The following is a 23,330-nucleotide window of genomic DNA, read 5'->3' on the forward strand; positions in this document are numbered from 1 at the left end:
ACAGTCTTATAACGTCATGTTATACAATACATTTATGCTTTGTTCAAAAAATGTGCATATTTATAGCTACAAATACTGGTTTTACATTGTGAATACGTAGCAACAATTCACCAAAATCTCCGGATATATTTCTGACACTCACCTACTCTAATCAAAGAACTCATCATAAACTTTACTAAAAAATACATGTTGTACAGCAAATGAAAGATACACTGGTTCTTAATGCAATCGCCGTGTTAGAATTCTAAAAATAACTTTAGTACAACATACAGCTTACATTATAGTGAGACAGCGCCCAAAATCAGGCCGGAAAATAATACTAAACATTTTCGACAGAAATACGAAATAACATCATAAATGGTTCCTACTTTTGCTGAGCTTCCATCAGAATCTTGTACAAGGGGTCCTTTGTCCAGAACAATCGTTGTTTGGTTTTAGAATGCCCTTTTTTCCTGTCGAATTAGCAACCAAAGCTAGCCAAGTGGCGCGAAGCTGTCCATCTCCACCAAACGCAGAGAACGGAACACGCCAAAACTCCCGATAAACTTTCAATAATCTGATAAAACTATATTGAAAAAACATACTTTACGATGATATTATCACATTTATCAAATAAAATCAAAGCCGGAGATATTAGCAGTCTATAACGAAAGTTTTTCAGAAGGCAATCCAGAGTTCCTTCCCGCGCCTTGCTGAACAAAGGAAATTGGGGTCATGTCATTCCAAGAGCTCTCTTTTGACCTCAGTTCAAGCTATACCCCATTCCACCTCTCACTGCCTATTGACATCTAGTGGAAGGCGTATGCAGTGCATGTAGATCCATAGATTTGAAGCAAATGAATAGGAAGGCCCTGGACCAGAGCCTCGATTTCAGATTTTTCACTTCCTGATAGGAGGTTTGCTGCAAAATTAGTTCTGTTTTACTCATAGATATAATTCAAACGGTTTTAGAAACTAGAGAGTGTTTTCTATCCAATAGTAATACTAATATGCATATTGTACGAGCAAGAATTGAGTACGAGGCAGTTTAATTTGGGAACGATTTTTTACAAAGTGAAAACATCACCCCCCTATCCCCAAAAAGTTTTATACAGCTTGGAAAATTCCAGAAGATGATGTCATGGCTTTAGAAGCTTCTGATAGTTTAATTGACACCATTCGGTCTACAAAAAAAATTGTAGACCTCCACAAGTTTGGTTCATCCTTGGGAGCAATTTCCAAACACCTGAGGGTACCACGTTCATCTGTACAAACATTAGTATGCAAGTATAAACACCATGGGACCACGCAGCCATCATACTGCTCAGGAAGGAGATGCGTTCTGTCTCCTAGAGATGAACGTGCTTTGGTGCGAAAAGTGCAAATCAATCCCAGAACAACAGCAAAGGACCCTGTGAAAATGCTGGAGGAAACAGGTACAATCACATCTATATCCACAGTAAAACGAGTCCTATATCAACATAACCTGAAAGGCCGCTTAGCAAGGAAGAAGCCACTGCTCTATAACCTCCATAAAAAAGCCAGACTACGGTTTGCAACTGCACATGGGGACAAAGATCATACTTTTTGGAGAAATGTCCTCTGGTCTGATGAAACATAAATAGAACTGTTTAGCCATAATGACCATCGTTATGTTTGGAGGAAAAAGGAAGAGGCTTGCAAGCCGAAGAACACAATCCCAACCGTGAAGCACGGGGGTGGCAACATCATGTTGTGGGGGTGCTTTGCTGCAGGAGTGACTGGTGCACTTCACAAAATAGATGGCTTCATGAGGCAGGAAAATTATGTGGATTTTTTGAAGCAACATCTCAAGACATTAGTCAGGAAGTTAAAGCTTGGTCACAAATGGGTCTTCCAAATGGACCCCAAGCATACTTCCAAAGTTGTGCCAAAATGGCTTAAGGACAACAAAGTCAAGGTATTGGAGTGGCCATCAGAAAGCCCTGACCTCAATCCTATAGAATTTTTTCGGCAGAACTGAAAAAGCATGTGCGAGCAAGGAGGCCTACAAACCTGACCCAGTTACACCAGCTCTGTCAGGGGGAATGGACCAAAATTCACCCAACTTATTGTGGGAAGATTGTGGAAGGCTACCCAAAACGTTTGACCTAAGTTAAACAATTTAAAGGCAATGCTACCAAATGCTGATTGAGTGTATGTAAACTTCCACAATGTGATGAAAGCTGAAATAAAAGCTGAAATAAATAATTCTCTCTACAATTATTCTGACATTTCACATTCTTAAAATAAAGTGGTGATCCTAACTGACCTAAGACAGGGAATTATTACTAGGATTAAATGTCAGGAATTGTGAAAACTGAGTTTAAATGTATTTGGCTAAGGTGTATGTAAACTTCTGACTTCAACTGTAGAAGACTTAGCAAGGGGACCATCAGCATCATGTCCTCGCTGTGAGCTGTCCTATAGTATAGATACACTCTACAACAGGTAAACCACCAGGTAAACCTCGCTGTGAGCATTCCTAGAAATAGAACAGGAAGGACATTTGAATTAGAAGGAGACGAAGGAGGAGACATTTGACCCCAATTCACCTTCGTAACCTAGCCTGGTGGAAGCAGCCTGATCGTTGTGTTTATTTCACAACACATTTTATGACACAGTATCTGAAGTGAAATTGTAAAGGTGAACGTAGCGATCATGGTTGGTTCCACCAGACTAATCACATCCATGTCATCAGTGCTGTGTATGTGACCGACCAGTATCTTGCCCAGGAGCTGATCTCTGCTGATATGTCAATGTGGCGCTGGCATATCCCCTCCAGCCTCACCTCCAGCCTCACCTCCAGCCTCACCTCCAGCCTCACCTCCAGCCTCCCCTCCAGCCTCACCTCCAGCCTCACCTCCAGCCTGCTCACCAACGGTCATCGATGGGGAGACCAGAATAAAGTATGTTAAGTCTGACCTGTTCGAAATTCAACATAGTGTATGTTTGTATGTCAGATTTCACCAATCCTATCTGCCATTGGTACTAGAACAGTGTGTTTGTGTGTGTGTGTGTGTGTGTGTGTTTACAGATGCATCTATGTAGCCAGCACCAGGAGACTTGCAAGATGATGTGATGATACCCGTCGCAAGACCCACTGGTTATTGCTTATTTATAAAACCCTCTTAGGCCTCACTCCCCCCTATCTGAGATATCTACTGCAGTCCTCATCCTCCACATACAACACCCGTTCTGCCAGTCACATTCTGTTAAAGGTCCCCAAAGCACACACCCATTCCTGGGTTGCTCCTCTTTTCAGTTCGCTGCAGCTAGCGGCTGGTACGAGCTGCAACAAACACTCAAACTGGACAGTTTTATCTCAGTCTCTTCATTCAAAGACTCAATCATGGACACTCCTACTTACAGTTGTGGCTGCTTTGCGTGATGTGTTGTTCTCTCTACCTTGTCTTCTGTGCTGTTGTCTGTGCCCAATAATATTTGTACCATGTTTTGTGTTGCTACCATGTTGTGTTGCTACCATGTTGTGTTGCTACCATGTTGTGTTGCTACCATGTTGTGTTGTCATGTTGTGCTGCTACCATGTTGTGTTGCTACCATGTTGTGTTGTCATGTTGTGCTGCTACCATGTTGTGCTGCTACCATGTTGTGCTGCTGCCATGTTGTGTTGCTACCATGTTGTGTTGCTACCATGTTGTGTTGCTACCATGTTGTGTTGCTACCATGTTGTGTTGCTACCATGTTGTGTTGTCATGTTGTGCTGCTACCATGTTGTGCTGCTACCATGTTGTGCTGCTGCCATGTTGTGCTGCTACCATGTTGTGTTGCTACCATGTTGTGTTGCTACCATGTTGTGTTGCTACCATGTTGTGTTGCTACCATGCTGTGTTGCTACCATGCTGTGTTGCTACCATGCTGTGTTGTCATGTTATGTTTCTACCATGCTGTATTGTCATGTGTTGCTATCTACCTTGCTATGTTGTTGTCTTAGGTCTCTCTCTATGTAGTGTTGTGTTGTCTCTCTTGTCATGATGTGTGTTTTGTCCTATATTTTTTATTTTATTTTATATTTTTAATCCCAGCCTCCATCCCCCGCAGGAGGCCTTTTGGTAGTCCATCATTGTAAATAAGAATGTGTTCTTAACTGACTTGCCTAGTTAAATAAAAAAAATATATATTAAAAAAAATGTGATGGAGGACCTGACTGGCTTGATACTGGAGCACTCAACCCAAACACAAAGTGGGACTGAGGGTGATTACCGATAATACTGTACAGCACACATGTCCAGTAATAGCAACACCCTTTTCATTCCACCGTGGCACTGATGAACTCTGCTTCAACTCTGCCTATTTCTACAGATGGGAGAGAGGACTGTAGACTGCTTTTGTCTCGGTTGTTTGATGGGGAGACAATAATTGGGTAGGTTTTATCTGGCCCTTTCAAACTTCAACAAAACACACGTGTGTGTCAGATACCGCCTTTCCAAGCTACTAGTGGTAATAGTGGAGGGGAAAAGAATGTAAACACAGTTTATGCACTTTTTTATATTTTACCAGACAGTTTACTCAGCTTTTGTGTAAAAATAAATATATGTATTTGTATTTATTATGGATCCTCATTAGTTCCTGCCAAGGCAGCAGCTACTCTTCCTGGGGTTTATTATGGATCCCCATTAGTTCCTGCCAAAGTAGCAGCTACTCTTCCTGGGGTTTATTATGGATCCCCATTAGTTCCTGCCAATGCAGCAGCTACTCTTCCTGGGGTTTATTATGGATCCCTATTAGTTCCTGCCAAGGCAGCAGCTACTCTTCCTGGGGTTTATTATGGATCCCCATTAGTTCCTGCCAAGGCAGCAGCTACTCTTCCTGGGGTTTATTATGGATCTCCATTAGTTCCTGTCAAGGCAGCAGCTACTCTTCCTGGGGTTTATTATGGATCCCCATTAGTTCTTGCCAAGGCAGCAGCTACACTTCCTGGGGTTTATTATGGATCCCCATTAGTTACTGCCAAGGCAGCAGCTACTCTTCCTGGGGTTTTATTCTGGGTCCCCATTAGTTCCTGCCAAGGCAGCAGCTACTTTTCCTGGGGTTTATTATGGATCCCCATTAGTTCCTGCCAAGGCAGCAGCTACTCTTCCTGGGGTTTTATTATGGATCCCCATTAGTTCCTGCCGAGGCAGCAGCTACTCTTCCTGGGGTTTATTATGGATCCCCATTAGTTCCTGCCGAGGCAGCAGCTACTCTTCCTGGGGTTTATTATGGATCCCCATTAGTTCCTGCCGAGGCAGCAGCTACTCTTCCTGGGGTTTATTATGGATCCCCATTAGTTCGTGCCAAGGCAGCAGCTACTCTTCCTGGGGTTTATTATGGATCCCCATTAGTTCCTGCCAAGGCAGCAGCTACTCTTCCTGGGGTTTATTATGGATCCCCATTAGTTCCTGCCGAGGCAGCAGCTACTCTTCCTGGGGTTTATTATGGATCCCCATTAGTTCCTGCCGAGGCAGCAGCTACTCTTCCTGGGGTTTATTATGGATCCCCATTAGTTCGTGCCAAGGCAGCAGCTACTCTTCCTGGGGTTTATTATGGATCCCCATTAGTTCCTGCCAAGGCAGCAGCTACTCTTCCTGGGGTTTATTATGGATCCCCATTAGTTCCTGCCAAGGCAGCAGCTACTCTTCCTGGGGTTTACTATGGATCCCCATTAGTTCCTGCCAAGGCAGCAGCTACTCTTCCTGGGGTTTATTATGGGTCCCCATTAGTTCCTGCCAAGGCAGCAGCTACTCTTCCTAGGGTTTATTATGGGTCCCCATTAGTTCCTGCCAAGGCAGCAGCTACTCTTCCTGGGGTTTATTATGGATCCCCATTAGTTCCTGCCAAGGCAGCGGCTACTCTTCCTGGGGTTTATTATGGTTCCCCATTAGTTCCTGCCAAGGCAGCAGCTACTCTTCCTGCGGATTTATTATGGATCCCCATTAGTTACTACCAAGGCAGTAAAATACTAGCACACAGCTCGGTTACCCATGCATACCCCATAAGACATGCCACCAGAGGTCTATTCACAGTCCCCAAGTCCAGAACAGACAATGGGAGGTGCACAGTACTACATAGAGCCATGACTACATGGATAGTCATCAATTAGCCTTTTAAAAAGATAAACTTGGATTAGCTAACACAACGTGCCATTGGAACACAGGAGTGATGGCCTCTGGACGCTTATGTAGATATTCCATAAAAAATCAGCAGTTTCCAGCTACAATAGTCATTTACAACATTAACAATGTCTACACTGCATTTCTGATCAATTGATGTTATTTTAATGGACAATTTTTTTTTGCTTTTCTTTCAAAAACAAGGACATTTTTAAGTGACCCCAAACTTTTGAACGGTAGTGTATGTAGTTCTGTCCTTGAGCTGTTCTTGTCTATTGATGTTCTGTATTATGTTTTATGTTCTTTGTGGACCCCAGGAAGAGTAACTGCTGCTTTTTGCAACAGCTAATGGCGAGCCTAATAAAATACCAAAATATGACTTGACCATAATAACTGACCATCCAATGTTACTCCAAGGAGTTTAGCTTCTTCAACCATTTATACACAACTCCAGGTGAGGTTTAGGTCTACGAGAATGCTCTGAACCAAATACATAGCTTTAGGTTTTTAGATGTATTTAAGACCAGTTTATTGTTAATTACTCATTCTGACACTGACTGTAACTCCTTGCTAAGAGTCTCAGTGAGCTCACTGTGCGGTAGGGGCTCATGTGTAGACTGTGCAATCACTGGTGTAACAGTATAACTTTAGTACGTCCCCTCGCCTCGACACGGGCGCGAACCAGGGACCCTCTGCACACATCAACAACTGACACCCACGAAGCGTCGTTACCCATCGCTCCACAAAAGCCGCGGCCCTTGAAGAGCAAGGTGCAACACTACTTCTAGGTTTCAGAGCAAGTGACGTAACTGATTGAAACGCTAGCAGCGGTTACCCGCTAACTAGCTAGCCATTTCACATCCGTTACATTAGCATACACAGTCATTTTAGCAAATCATTTGTAAAAATCGAGACGAGTAACGGCCCAAGGTAACTGCCTTGAAAGACATCGCACTGTACATATCTGTAAGAGAAGCTTCCATTGAAGAATACTCCCTGAGTTCTATTGGATAAGTAACTATCCAACCATGTGATAGCAGGTGATGTAAACCCATAACAAGTGAGTTTTTTTTAAATAACAATTTATGATCAATAACATCAAATGCTACACTGAAATCTAACAAAATAGCTCCAAATATCATCTCATGATGCATTTATTTTAGCCAATCATCAGTCATCTGAGTCAGTGCAGTACAAGTTTAGTGCCCAAAGTCAGTAGTTTGTTTGTACACAATTGTCTCCATCAGTTTCCTAAGAACAGATAACAAAACAAATAAAGGACAAACGAAACGTGAAGCTACTGGTATGCACTCAGGCAACTCAATGTAGACAAGATCCCACCAACAAAGGACCAAGCAGCGTGCCCAGGAGGACGAAGTATCCTGGACTTGGGAAGAGATCCTGGCAGGACAGGATCGCTTTCCTTGGCGGGAGTCGCCTAGGAGCATGAGAGGACAGCGACGAAGTCGGGGAGGAGGTAGGCCACAGAAACCCCCAACCCTCCCCTATAGGTTCAGGTTTGCGGCCGGGAGTCCGAACCTTTGGGGGGGGTACTGTCACACCCTGACCTTAGATATCTCTGTCTTTCTATATATTTTGGTTAGGTCAGGGTGTGACTCTCGTTTTGTATGTTTTGGGTTTTTGCATATCATCTAGGGTTTTTGTATGTTTATGTTGGCCTGATATGGTTCCCAATCAGAGACAGCTGTTTATCGTTGTCTCTGATTGGGGATCATATTTAGGTAGCCATTTTCCCCATTGTCAGTTGTGGGATCTTGTCTACATTGAGTTGCCTGAGTGCATACCAGTAGCTTCACGTTTCGTTTGTTCTTTATTTGTTTTGTTTTGGTGAATTTCGATTTATTAAAATTATGTGGAACTCTACTCACGCTTTGCCTTGGTCTCATCCTTACGACAAATGTGACACAAAGTCTTTCCCATTGATTTTTATGTCATTTATCTTGTTTTGGTTACATATGTTTCTTATTATTTTGCTAAATTTAGTCACATAATAATATAACATATATTTTGACAGCTCAACAACCTGACTTCTTTCCTTTTATGCATCATTGTTTTTAACCATACCCTTGTCCATCATCAATCCCAGGGGGCTGTAACAGTTCTCACAGTTAGTTCCAGGAGGCCGTAACAGTTCTCACAGTTAGTTCCAGGAGGCTGTAACAGTTCTCACAGTTAGTTCCAGGGGGCTGTAACAGTTCTCACAGTTAGTTCCAGGGGGCTGTAACAGTTCTCACAGTTAGTTCCAGGGGGCTGTAACAGTTCTCACAGTTAGTTCCAGGAGGCCGTAACAGTTCTCACAGTTAGTTCCAGGGGGCCGTAACAGTTCTCACAGTTAATTTCAGGGGGCTGTAACAGTTCTCACAGTTAGTTCCAGGAGGCCGTAACAGTTCTCACAGTTAGTTCCAAGGGGCTGTAACAGTTCTCACAGTTAGTTCCAGGAGGCTGTAACAGTTCTCACAGTTAGTTCCAGGAGGCTGTAACAGTTCTCACAGTTAGTTCCAAGGGGCTGTAACAGTTCTCACAGTTAGTTCCAGGAGGCTGTAACAGTTCTCACAGTTAGTTCCAGGGGGCCGTAACAGTTCTCACAGTTAATTTCAGGGGGCAGTAACAGTTCTCACAGTTAGTTCCAGGGGGCCGTAACAGTCCTCACAGTTAATTTCAGGTGCATGCTTGTCAACAACGGGCAAGAACGATTTTTCCAATACTCCCAAGTGCTACATCTGGATTCTATTCCTATTTCTGTATCAAAGGTGCTGTCGAGTCTCAGAAAGGGTTAATATATTAACATTATCGAAGATTTGCAAATGACTAATGTCATGAATTTTGCTTCTGAGGCTGCATATATTTACAGTACCAGTACACTAAAAGGGCTAATATCATAATTTTCACCATTTCACAGTATTATTCCAACCCTGTGGGAAAAAATATATATATAAAACACAGAAAAATCACGTTTTTGACTACACTGGACCTTTAAAAATGTGCAAATCAATTTAAAGTCATTTCTCCATCATACTCCAATGACATGACCGTTTAGAAAGTCACTCAATCATAAAATACACGTCTGTTATTTCACAATGCTTAATCAAGTCCACGAGCCACTCAGACGGAGACGTCCCATTTATAAATACATGCTAATCAATATAATATAGGGTTACGTTCCAAATGGCGCACTATTCCCTACCGTACTGGGCCCAGAGTGCTCTGATCAAAAGTTGTGCACTATATATTACATAGGGTGGTGTTTGTCACACAAATCATTTAATTCCAATGCTGCGGATTGCTGAAACTTGAGTTCAACCACTTTAGCACTACTTGGAAGTTGAATTGTAATGTCAAGGAGACTGGCTAACTGTAACGTTTCCTATTGCGTTGCTCTCGTTTTAAAGCTTAGATTGGAAAATACTTTAAGAGGGTCCTCAGGGGCAGACGGGGGTGAATAGGTTGACAGATCTCCCTTTGGCATTTCTCTGTCGTCCCTTTACCTATATACCTGAGACACTTGGAAGGTGTCAGTAAGACAGAGAGAGAACAGTAAGACAATAAGCGAGAGAACAGTAAGACAGAGAACAGTAAGATGGAGAACAGTAAGACAGAGAACAGTAAGATGGAGAACAGAAAGATAGAGAACAGTAAGATAGAGAACAGTAAGACAGAGAACAGTAAGACAGAGAACAGTAAGACGGAGAACAGTAAGATAGAGAACAGTAAGACAGAGAACAGTAAACAGAGAACAGTAAGACAGAGAACAGTAAGACAGAGAACAGTAAGACAGAGAACAGTAAGATAGAGAACAGTAAGACAGAGAACAGTAAACAGAGAACAGTAAGATAGAGAACAGTAAGACAGAGAACAGTAAACAGAGAACAATAAGATAGAGAACAGTAAGATAGAGAACAGTAAGACAGAGAACAGTAAGACAGAGAACAGTAAGACGGAGAACAGTAAGACAGAGAACAGTAAGACAGAGGACAGTAAGACAGAGAACAGTAAGACGGAGAACAGTAAGACAGAGAACAGTAAGACAGAGAACAATAAGATAGAGAACAGTAAGATAGAGAACAGTAAGACAGAGGCCAGTAAGACAGAGAACAGTAAGACAGAGAACAGTAAGACAGAGAACAGTAAAACGGAGAACAGTAAAACGGAGAACAGTAAGACAGAGAACAGTAAGACAGAGAACAGTAAGACAGAGAACAGTAAGACAGAGAACAGTAAGACAGAGAACAGTAAGACAGAGAACAGTAAGACAGAGAACAGTAAAACAGAGAACAGTCAAACTGAGAACAGTAAGACAGAGAACAGTAAAACAGAGAACAGTAAGACAGAGAACAGTAAAACAGAGAACAGTCAAACAGAGAACAGTAAGACAGAGAATAGTAAGACGGAGAACAGTAAGACGGAGAACAGTAAGACAGAGAACAGTAAGACAGAGAACAGTAAGATAGAGAACAGTAAGACAGAGAACAGTAAGACGGAGAACAGTAAGACAGAGAACAGTAAGACAGAGAACAGTAAGACGGAGAACAGTAAGATAGAGAACAGTAAGATAGAGAACAGTAAGACAGAGAACAGTAAGACAGAGAACAGTAAGACGGAGAACAGTAAGATAGAGAACAGTAAGACAGAGAACAGTAAACAGAGAACAGTAAGATAGAGAACAGTAAGACAGAGAACAGTAAACAGAGAACAATAAGATAGAGAACAGTAAGATAGAGAACAGTAAGACAGAGAACAGTAAGATAGAGAACAGTAAGACAGAGAACAGTAAACAGAGAACAGTAAGATAGAGAACAGTAAGACAGAGAACAGTAAACAGAGAACAATAAGATAGAGAACAGTAAGATAGAGAACAGTAAGACAGAGAACAGTAAGATAGAGAACAGTAAGACGGAGAACAGTAAGATAGAGAACAGTAAGACAGAGGACAGTAAGACAGAGAACAGTAAGACGGAGAACAGTAAGACGGAGAACAGTAAGACGGAGAACAGTAAGACAGAGAACAGTAAGACAGAGAACAGTAAGACAGAGAACAGTAAGATAGAGAATAGTAAGACAGAGAACAGTAAGACAGAGAACAGTAAGATAGAGAACAGTAAGACAGAAAACAGTAAGACAGAGAAGAGTAAGATAGAGAACAGTAAGATAGAGAACAGTAAGACAGAGGCCAGTAAGACAGAGAACAGTAAGACAGAGAACAGTAAGACAGAGAACAGTAAAACAGAGAACAGTAAAACGGAGAACAGTAAGACAGAGAACAGTAAGACAGAGAACAGTAAGACAGAGAACAGTAAGACAGAGAACAGTAAGACAGAGAACAGTAAGACAGAGAACAGTAAGACAGAGAACAGTAAAACAGAGAACAGTCAAACTGAGAACAGTAAGACAGAGAACAGTAAAACAGAGAACAGTAAGACAGAGAACAGTAAAACAGAGAACAGTCAAACAGAGAACAGTAAGACAGAGAATAGTAAGACGGAGAACAGTAAGACGGAGAACAGTAAGACAGAGAACAGTAAGACAGAGAACAGTAAGATAGAGAACAGTAAGACAGAGAACAGTAAGACGGAGAACAGTAAGACAGAGAACAGTAAGACAGAGAACAGTAAGACGGAGAACAGTAAGATAGAGAACAGTAAGATAGAGAACAGTAAGACAGAGAACAGTAAGACAGAGAACAGTAAGACGGAGAACAGTAAGATAGAGAACAGTAAGACAGAGAACAGTAAACAGAGAACAGTAAGATAGAGAACACTAAGACAGAGAACAGTAAACAGAGAACAATAAGATAGAGAACAGTAAGATAGAGAACAGTAAGACAGAGAACAGTAAGATAGAGAACAGTAAGACGGAGAACAGTAAGATAGAGAAAAGTAAGACAGAGAACAGTAAGACAGAGAACAATAAGATAGAGAACAGTAAGATAGAGAACAGTAAGACAGAGGACAGTAAGACGGAGAACAGTAAGACGGAGAACAGTAAGACGGAGAACAGTAAGACGGAGAACAGTAAGACGGAGAACAGTAAGACGGAGAACAGTAAGACGGAGAACAGTAAGACAGAGAACAGTAAGACAGAGAACAGTAAGATAGAGAATAGTAAGACAGAGAACAGTAAGACAGAGAACAGTAAGATAGAGAACAGTAAGACAGAAAACAGTAAGACAGAGAAGAGTAAGACGGAGAAGAGTAAGACGGAGAACAGTAAGACGGAGAAGAGTAAGACGGAGAACAGTAAGTCAGAGAACAGTAAGACAGAGAACATTAAGACAGAGAACAGTAAGACAAAGAACAGTAAGACAGAGAACAGTAAGACGGAGAACAGTAAGATAGAGAACAGTAAGATAGAGAACAGTAAGATAAAGAACAGTAAGACAGAGAACAGTAAACAGAGAACAGTAAGATAGAGAACAGTAAGACAGAGAACAGTAAACAGAGAACAATAAGATAGAGAACAGTAAGATAAAGAACAGTAAGACAGAGGACAGTAAGACAGAGAACAGTTAGACGGAGAACAGTAAGACAGAGAACAGTAAGACAGAGAACAATAAGATAGAGAACAGTAAGATAGAGAACAGTAAGACAGAGGCCAGTAAGACAGAGAACAGTAAGACAGAGAACAGTAAGACAGAGAACAGTAAAACAGAGAACAGTAAAACGGAGAACAGTAAGACAGAGAACAGTAAGACAGAGAACAGTAAGACAGAGAACAGTAAGACAGAGAACAGTAAAACAGAGAACAGTCAAACTGAGAACAGTAAGACAGAGAACAGTAAAACAGAGAACAGTCAAACAGAGAACAGTAAAACAGAGAACAGTAAAACAGAGAACAATAAGATAGAGAACAGTAAGATAGAGAACAGTAAGACAGAGGCCAGTAAGACAGAGAACAGTAAGACAGAGAACAGTAAGACAGAGAATAGTAAGACGGAGAACAGTAAGACGGAGAACAGTAAGACAGAGAACAGTAAGACAGAGAACAGTAAGACAGAGAACAGTAAGACAGAGAACAGTAAACAGAGAACAGTAAGACGGAGAACAGTAAGACAGAGAACAGTATGACAGAGAACAGTAAGACAGAGAACAGTAAGACAGAGAACAGTAAGACAGAGAACAGTAAGACAGAGAACAGTAAGACGGAGAACAGTAAGACAGAGAACAGTAAGACAGAGAACAGTAAGACGGAGAACAGTAAGACAGAGAACAGTAAGACAGAGAACAGTAAGACAGAGAACAGTAAGACAGAGAACAGTAAGACGGAGAACAGTAAGATAGAGAACAGTAAACAGAGAACAGTAAGATAGAGAACAGTAAGACAGAGAACAGTAAACAGAGAACAATAAGATAGAGAACAGTAAGATAGAGAACAGTAAGACAGAGAACAGTAAGATAGAGAACAGTAAGACGGAGAACAGTAAGATAGAGAAAAGTAAGACAGAGAACAGTAAGACAGAGAACAATAAGATAGAGAACAGTAAGATAGAGAACAGTAAGACAGAGGACAGTAAGACAGAGAACAGTAAGACGGAGAACAGTAAGACGGAGAACAGTAAGACGGAGAACAGTAAGACGGAGAACAGTAAGACAGAGAACAGTAAGATAGAGAACAGTAAGATAGAGAACAGTAAGATAAAGAACAGTAAGACAGAGAACAGTAAGACAGAGAACAGTAAGACAGAGAACAGTAAGTCAGAGAACAGTAAGACAGAGAACAGTAAGACGGAGAACAGTAAGACGGAGAACAGTAAGACGGAGAACAGTAAGACAGAGAACAGTAAGACAGAGAACAGTAAGACAGAGAACAGTAAGACGGAGAAGAGTAAGACGGAGAACAGTAAGTCAGAGAACAGTAAGACAGAGAACAGTAAGACGGAGAACAGTAAGACAGAGAACAGTAAGACAGAGAACAGTAAGACAGAGAACAGTAAGACAGAGAACAGTAAGACAGAGAACAGTAAGACGGAGAACAGTAAGACGGAGAACAGTGAGACGGAGAACAGTAAGACGGAGAACAGTAAGATAGAGAACAGTAAAACAGAGAACGCTACGACAGAGAACAGTAAGAAGGAGAACAGTAAGACAGAAAACAGTAAGATAGAGAACAGTAAGGTAGAGAACAGTAAGACAGAGAACAGTAAGATAGAGAACAGTAAGACAGAGAACATTAAACAGAGAACAGTAAGATAGAGAACAGTAAACAGAGAACAGTAAGACAGAGAACAGTAAGACAGAGAACAGTAAGATAGAGAACAGTAAGACAGAGAACAGTAAGACAGAGAACAGTAAGACAGAGAACAGTAAGACGGAGAACAGTAAGACGGAGAACAGTAAGACGGAGAACAGTAAGATGGAGAACAGTAAGACGGAGAACAGTAAGACGGAGAACAGTAAGATGGAGAACAGTAAGACGGAGAACAGTAAGACGGAGAACAGTAAGACGGAGAACAGTAAGACAGAGAACAGTAAGACAGAGAACAGTAAGACGGAGAACAGTGAGACGGAGAACAGTAAGACGGAGAACAGTAAGATAGAGAACAGTAAAACAGAGAACGCTACGACAGAGAACAGTAAGAAGGAGAACAGTAAGACAGAGAACAGTAAGATAGAGAACTGTAAGATAGAGAACAGTAAGACAGAGAACAGTAAGATAGAGAACAGTAAGACAGAGAACATTAAACAGAGAACAGTAAGATACAGAACAGTAAACAGAGAACAGTAAGACAGAGAACAGTAAGACAGAGAACAGTAAGACAGAGAACAGTAAGACGGAGAAGAGTAAGACGGAGAACAGTAAGTCAGAGAACAGTAAGACAGAGAACAGTAAGACGGAGAACAGTAAGACAGAGAACAGTAAGACGGAGAACAGTAAGACGGAGAACAGTAAGACAGAGAACAGTAAGACAGAGAACAGTAAGACGGAGAACAGTAAGACAGAGAACAGTAAGACAGAGAACAGTAAGACGGAGAACAGTAAGATGGAGAACAGTAAGACAGAGAACAGTAAGACAGAGAACAGTAAGACGGAGAACAGTAAGATAGAGAACAGTAAGATAGAGAACAGTAAGACAGAGAACAGTAAGACGGAGAACAGTAAGACGGAGAACAGTAAGACAGAGAACAGTAAGACAGAGAACAGTAAACAGAGAACAGTAAGATAGAGAAAACTAAGACAGAGAACAGTATGACAGAGAACAGTAAGATAGAGAACAGTAAGATATAGAGAACAGTAAGACAGAGAACAGTAAGATAGAGAACAGTAAGACGGAGAACAGTAAGATAGAGAAAAGTAAGACAGAGAACAGTAAGACAGAGAACAATAAGATAGAGAACAGTAAGATAGAGAACAGTAAGACAGAGGACAGTAAGACAGAGAACAGTAAGACGGAGAACAGTAAGACGGAGAACAGTAAGACGGAGAACAGTAAGACGGAGAACAGTAAGACGGAGAACAGTAAGACAGAGAACAGTAAGATAGAGAACAGTAAGATAGAGAACAGTAAGATAGAGAACAGTAAGATAGAGAACAGTAAGACAGAGAACAGTAAGATAGAGAACAGTAAGTCAGAGAACAGTAAGACAGAGAACATTAAGACAGAGAACAGTAAGACAAAGAACAGTAAGACAGAGAACAGTAAGACGGAGAACAGTAAGATAGAGAACAGTAAGATAGAGAACAGTAAGATAAAGAACAGTAAGACAGAGAACAGTAAGACAGAGAACAGTAAGACAGAGAACAGTAAGACGGAGAAGAGTAAGACGGAGAACAGTAAGTCAGAGAACAGTAAGACAGAGAACAGTAAGACGGAGAACAGTAAGACAGAGAACAGTAAGACGGAGAACAGTAAGACAGAGAACAGTAAGACAGAGAACAGTAAGACAGAGAACAGTAAGACGGAGAAGAGTAAGACGGAGAACAGTAAGTCAGAGAACAGTAAGACAGAGAACAGTAAGACGGAGAACAGTAAGACAGAGAACAGTAAGACAGAGAACAGTAAGACAGAGAACAGTAAGACAGAGAACAGTAAGACGGAGAACAGTAAGACGGAGAACAGTGAGACGGAGAACAGTAAGACGGAGAACAGTAAGATAGAGAACAGTAAAACAGAGAACGCTACGACAGAGAACAGTAAGAAGGAGAACAGTAAGACAGAGAACAGTAAGATAGAGAACAGTAAGATAGAGAACAGTAAGACAGAGAACAGTAAGATAGAGAACAGTAAGACAGAGAACATTAAACAGAGAACAGTAAGATAGAGAACAGTAAACAGAGAACAGTAAGACAGAGAACAGTAAGACAGAGAACAGTAAGATAGAGAACAGTAAGACAGAGAACAGTAAGACAGAGAACAGTAAGACAGAGAACAGTAAGACAGAGAACAGTAAGACGGAGAACAGTGAGACGGAGAACAGTAAGACGGAGAACAGTAAGATAGAGAACAGTAAAACAGAGAACGCCACGACAGAGAACAGTAAGAAGGAGAACAGTAAGACAGAGAACAGTAAGATAGAGAACTGTAAGATAGAGAACAGTAAGACAGAGAACAGTAAGATAGAGAACAGTAAGACAGAGAACATTAAACAGAGAACAGTAAGATAGAGAACAGTAAACAGAGAACAGTAAGACAGAGAACAGTAAGACAGAGAACAGTAAGACAGAGAACAGTAAGACGGAGAAGAGTAAGACGGAGAACAGTAAGTCAGAGAACAGTAAGACAGAGAACAGTAAGACGGAGAACAGTAAGACAGAGAACAGTAAGACAGAGAACAGTAAGACGGAGAACAGTAAGACGGAGAACAGTAAGACAGAGAACAGTAAGACAGAGAACAGTAAGACGGAGAACAGTGAGACGGAGAACAGTAAGACGGAGAACAGTAAGACGGAGAACAGTAAGATGGAGAACAGTAAAACAGAGAACGCTACGACAGAGAACAGTAAGAAGGAGAACAGTAAGACAGAGAACAGTAAGACGGAGAACAGTAAGACGGAGAACAGTAAGATAGAGAACAGTAAGACAGAGAACAGTAAGACGGAGAACAGTAAGACAGAGAACAGTAAGACAGAGAACAGTAAGACGGAGAACAGTGAGACGGAGAACAGTAAGACGGAGAACAGTAAGACGGAGAACAGTAAGACGGAGAACAGTAAGATGGAGAACAGTAAGACGGAGAACAGTAAGACGGAGAACAGTAAGACAGAGAACAGTAAGACAGAGAACAGTAAGACGGAGAACAGTGAGATAGAGAACAGTAAGACGGAGAACAGTAAGATAGAGAACAGTAAAACAGAGAACGCTACGACAGAGAACAGTAAGAAGGAGAACAGTAAGACAGAGAACAGTAAGATAGAGAACTGTAAGATAGAGAACAGTAAGACAGAGAACAGTAAGATAGAGAACAGTAAGACAGAGAACATTAAACAGAGAACAGTAAGATAGAGAACAGTAAACAGAGAACAGTAAGACAGAGAACAGTAAGACAGAGAACAGTAAGACGGAGAACAGTAAGACGGAGAAGAGTAAGACGGAGAACAGTAAGTCAGAGAACAGTAAGACAGAGAACAGTAAGACGGAGAACAGTAAGACAGAGAACAGTAAGACAGAGAACAGTAAGACGGAGAACAGTAAGACAGAGAACAGTAAGACAGAGAACAGTAAGACGGAGAACAGTGAGACGGAGAACAGTAAGACGGAGAACAGTAAGATAGAGAACAGTAAAACAGAGAACGCTACGACAGAGAACAGTAAGACGGAGAACAGTGAGACGGAGAACAGTAAGACGGAGAACAGTAAGACGGAGAACAGTAAGACGGAGAACAGTAAGATGGAGAACAGTAAGACGGAGAACAGTAAGACGGAGAACATTAAGACAGAGAACAGTAAGACAGAGAACAGTAAGACGGAGAACAGTGAGACGGAGAACAGTAAGACGGAGAACAGTAAGATAGAGAACAGTAAAACAGAGAACGCCACGACAGAGAACAGTAAGAAGGAGAACAGTAAGACAGAGAACAGTAAGATAGAGAACTGTAAGATAGAGAACAGTAAGACAGAGAACAGTAAGATAGAGAACAGTAAGACAGAGAACATTAAACAGAGAACAGTAAGATAGAGAACAGTAAACAGAGAACAGTAAGACAGAGAACAGTAAGACAGAGAACAGTAAGACAGAGAACAGTAAGACGGAGAAGAGTAAGACGGAGAACAGTAAGTCAGAGAACAGTAAGACAGAGAACAGTAAGACGGAGAACAGTAAGACAGAGAACAGTAAGACAGAGAACAGTAAGACGGAGAACAGTAAGACGGAGAACAGTAAGACAGAGAACAGTAAGACAGAGAACAGTAAGACGGAGAACAGTGAGACGGAGAACAGTAAGACGGAGAACAGTAAGACGGAGAACAGTAAGATAGAGAACAGTAAAACAGAGAACGCTACGACAGAGAACAGTAAGAAGGAGAACAGTAAGACAGAGAACAGTAAGACGGAGAACAGTAAGACGGAGAACAGTAAGATAGAGAACAGTAAGACAGAGAACAGTAAGACGGAGAACAGTAAGACAGAGAACAGTAAGACAGAGAACAGTAAGACGGAGAACAGTGAGACGGAGAACAGTAAGACGGAGAACAGTAAGACGGAGAACAGTAAGACGGAGAACAGTAAGATGGAGAACAGTAAGACGGAGAACAGTAAGACGGAGAACAGTAAGACAGAGAACAGTAAGACAGAGAACAGTAAGACGGAGAACAGTGAGACGGAGAACAGTAAGACGGAGAACAGTAAGATAGAGAACAGTAAAACAGAGAACGCTACGACAGAGAACAGTAAGAAGGAGAACAGTAAGACAGAGAACAGTAAGATAGAGAACTGTAAGATAGAGAACAGTAAGACAGAGAACAGTAAGATAGAGAACAGTAAGACAGAGAACATTAAACAGAGAACAGTAAGATAGAGAACAGTAAACAGAGAACAGTAAGACAGAGAACAGTAAGACGGAGAACAGTAAGACGGAGAACAGTAAGACAGAGAACAGTAAGACAGAGAACAGTAAGACGGAGAACAGTAAGACGGAGAACAGTAAGACGGAGAAGAGTAAGACAGAGAACAGTAAGACGGAGAACAGTAAGACAGAGAACAGTAAGACGGAGAACAGTAAGACGGAGAACAGTAAGACGGAGAACAGTAAGACGGAGAAGAGTAAGACGGAGAACAGTAAGTCAGAGAACAGTAAGACGGAGAACAGTAAGACAGAGAACAGTAAGACAGAGAACAGTAAGACAGAGAACAGTAAGACGGAGAACAGTAAGACAGAGAACAGTAAGACGGAGAACAGTAAGATAGAGAACAGTAAAACAGAGAACGCTACGACAGAGAACAGTAAGACGGAGAACAGTAAGACGGAGAACAGTAAAACAGAGAACAGTAAGATAGAGAACAGTAAGACTGAGAACAGTAAGATAGAGAACAGTAAGATAGAGAACAGTAAGATAGAGAACAGTAAACAGAGAACAGTAAGATAGAGAACAGTAAGACAGTGAACAGTAAGACAGAGAACAGTAAGATAGAGAACAGTAAGACAGTGAACAGTAAGATAGAGAACAGTAAGACGGAGAACAGTAAGACAGAGAAGAGTAAGATAGAGAACAGTAAAACAGAGAACAGTAAGACAGAGAACAGTAAGACGGAGAACAGTAAGACGGAGAACAGTAAAACAGAGAACAGTAAGATAGAGAACAGTAAGACAGAGAACAGTAAGATAGAGAACAGTAAGATAGAGAACAGTAAGATAGAGAACAGTAAACAGAGAACAGTAAGATAGAGAACAGTAAGACAGAGAACAGTAAGACAGAGAACAGTAAGACAGAGAACAGTAATACGGAGAACAGTAAGACAGAGAACAGTAAAACAGAGAACAGTAATATAGAGAACAGTAAGACAGAGAACAGTAAACAGAGAACAGTAAGACAGAGAACAGTAAGACGGAGAAGAGTAAGACGGAGAACAGTAAGTCAGAGAACAGTAAGACGGAGAACAGTAAGACAGAGAACAGTAAGACAGAGAACAGTAAGACAGAGAACAGTAAGACGGAGAACAGTAAGACAGGGAACAGTAAGACGGAGAACAGTAAGATAGAGAACAGTAAAACAGAGAACGCTACGACAGAGAACAGTAAGACGGAGAACAGTAAGACGGAGAACAGTAAAACAGAGAACAGTAAGATAGAGAACAGTAAGACAGAGAACAGTAAGATAGAGAACAGTAAGATAGAGAACAGTAAGATAGAGAACAGTAAACAGAGAACAGTAAGATAGAGAACAGTAAGACAGTGAACAGTAAGACAGAGAACAGTAAGATAGAGAACAGTAAGACAGTGAACAGTAAGATAGAGAACAGTAAGACAGAGAACAGTAAGACAGAGAACAGTAAGATAGAGAACAGTAAAACAGAGAACAGTAAGACAGAGAACAGTAAGACGGAGAACAGTAAGACGGAGAACAGTAAAACAGAGAACAGTAAGATAGAGAACAGTAAGACAGAGAACAGTAAGATAGAGAACAGTAAGATAGAGAACAGTAAGATAGAGAACAGTAAACAGAGAACAGTAAGATAGAGAACAGTAAGACAGTGAACAGTAAGACAGAGAACAGTAAGACAGAGAACAGTAAGACAGAGAACAGTAAGACGGAGAACAGTAAGACAGAGAACAGTAAAACAGAGAACAGTAAGATAGAGAACAGTAAGACAGAGAACAGTAAACAGAGAACAGTAAGACAGAGAACAGTAAGACAGAGAACAGTAAGACGGAGAACAGTAAGACGGAGAACAGTAAGACAGAGAACAGTAAGACAGAGAACAGTAAGATAGAGAACAGTAAGATAGAGAACAGTAAGATAGAGAACAGTAAGATAGAGAACAGTAAGATAGAGAACAGTAAGATAGAGAACAGTAAGATAGAGAACAGTAAGACAGTGAACAGTAAGACAGAGAACAGTAAGATAGAGAACAGTAAGACAGTGAACAGTAAGACAGAGAACAGTAAGATAGAGAACAGTAAGACAGAGAACAGTAAGATAGAGAACAGTAAAACAGAGAACAGTAAGATAGAGAACAGTAAGACAGAGAACAGTAAGACAGAGAATGGTAATATAGATATTCGCAAGCCAGAAAATGCTAAGTTAGAAAATGGTTACATAGAAAATGGTAAACCAGAGAATGGTAAAATAGAGAATGTTAAGCCAGAGAAAGGTAACAGAGAACGGTAAAATGGAGAATGCTAAAATAGAGAACAGTAAGCTAGAGAATGGTAAGATAGAGAATGGTAAGCCAGAGAAAAGTCTGGTCTGGACACACCAACAATAGTATTTTATGTTCCATGGAACCTGGTCTGAAAATAACACATCCCCCTTGCTAGGAACCATCCTGCACTCAGGCAATGGCCGGCTTCCAAAGTTTTTTTATGTTACGTCTAGTCTATGAGACCAGGTTGATAAAAATGGCCCAGCCCCATTCTCTGGTAGGGGCCTAATTTATCAACCTGGTCTCATAGACTAGACGTAACATAAAAAAAAAAGGTGGTTTTAGTATTAGCACCTTGAACTGTCAGCCTTTTGTATTCGTATGTGCGTGGATTAAATTCAGTAACTCTCCTTGTGTTATTACTTCTCCTGATTTGAGTGTAAGTACCTTTTGAATGTCCCCGAGACTCATTTCAACATTGAAATGCTCAGTCTGATCGTGTGGGCGTGTTGATACAAAATTAAATATACTGTATTTACATAAACATCCCTGATTTGGCGGATAGGATTGAGCCTACCCCTTTTACCCCTTGAGGCGTCACTACAGACACCCTGGTTCGAATCCAAGCTGTATCACAACCGGCCACAATTGGAGTCCCATAGGGCAGCGCACAATTGGCCCAGAGTCGACGTTCATTATAAATAAGAATTTGTTCTTAACAGACTTAACTACTTAAAACTTCTCTAGGGTAGGGAGCAGCATTCGGAATTTTCGATGAAAAGCTTGCCCAAATTAAACTGCCTGCTTCTCGGGCCCAGAAGATATGATATGCATATAACTGGTAGATTTTGATAGAAAACACTCTAAAGTTTCCAAAACTGTTAAAATAGTGTCTGTAAGTATAACAGAACTAATTTGGCAGGCAAAAACCTGAGACAAATCCATTCAGGAAGTAGGATGTTTTGGGGATTTGTAGTTTTCTATTCAATGCCATTACAGTGTCCATTGACTTAGGTCTCAAATTGCAGTTCCTATGCCTTCCACTAGATATCAACAGTCTTTAGAAATTGTTTCAGGCTTGTATTCTGAAAAATTAGGAAGTAAGAGCAGTCTGAATGAGTGGACCCTGCCATGTCACAGAGCTTTTTCATGCGCTCGACCGAGTGCCTTTCATGTTTACCTTTTATATTGATGACGTTATTGTCCGGTTGAAATATTATCGATTATTTAGGCTAAAAACAACCTGAGGATTGAATATAAACATCGTTTGACATTTTTCTATGAACTTTTACGGATGCAATTTGGATTTATTTGTCTGTCTGTTTTGACTACGTTTCAGCCTGTGGATTACTGAAGAAAACGCGCGAACAAAACGAAGGTTTTTGGATATAAAGAGAATTTATCGAACAAAAGGAACATTTATTGAGTAATGAATGTCTGCTGAGTGCAACCATATGAAGATCATCAAAGGTAAGGGATTAATTTTATCTCTATTTCTGACTTGTGCAACTCTTCTACTTGGCTGGTTACTGTTTGTAATGATTTGTCTAGTGGGCTATGTTCTCAAATAATCGTAAGGTATGCTTTCGCCGTAAAGTATTTTTTAAATCTGACACCGTGGTTGGATTCACAAGAAGTTAATCTTTAAACCTATATAAAATATTTTTGTTTTCTGAATTTTTATAATGAGTATTTCTGTATTTGAATTTGGTGCCCTGCAGTTTCACTGGCTGTTGAAGAGGTGGGACGCTAATGTCTCACGTACCCAAGAGAGGTTAAATACAAAAAATCAAATCCCAGTATCACACTCTATCACACTCTAACACACAGACACATTCTATCACACTCTAACACATTCTAACACACTATCACACTCTAACACATTCTAACACACTCTATCAAACAGACACACTCTAACACACAGACACATTCTATCACACTCTAACACACTCGAACACACTCTATCACA

This window comes from Salvelinus fontinalis, chromosome 28, assembly GCF_029448725.1.
Source record: "Salvelinus fontinalis isolate EN_2023a chromosome 28, ASM2944872v1, whole genome shotgun sequence".
NCBI classification, from domain to species: Eukaryota; Metazoa; Chordata; class Actinopteri; order Salmoniformes; family Salmonidae; genus Salvelinus; species Salvelinus fontinalis.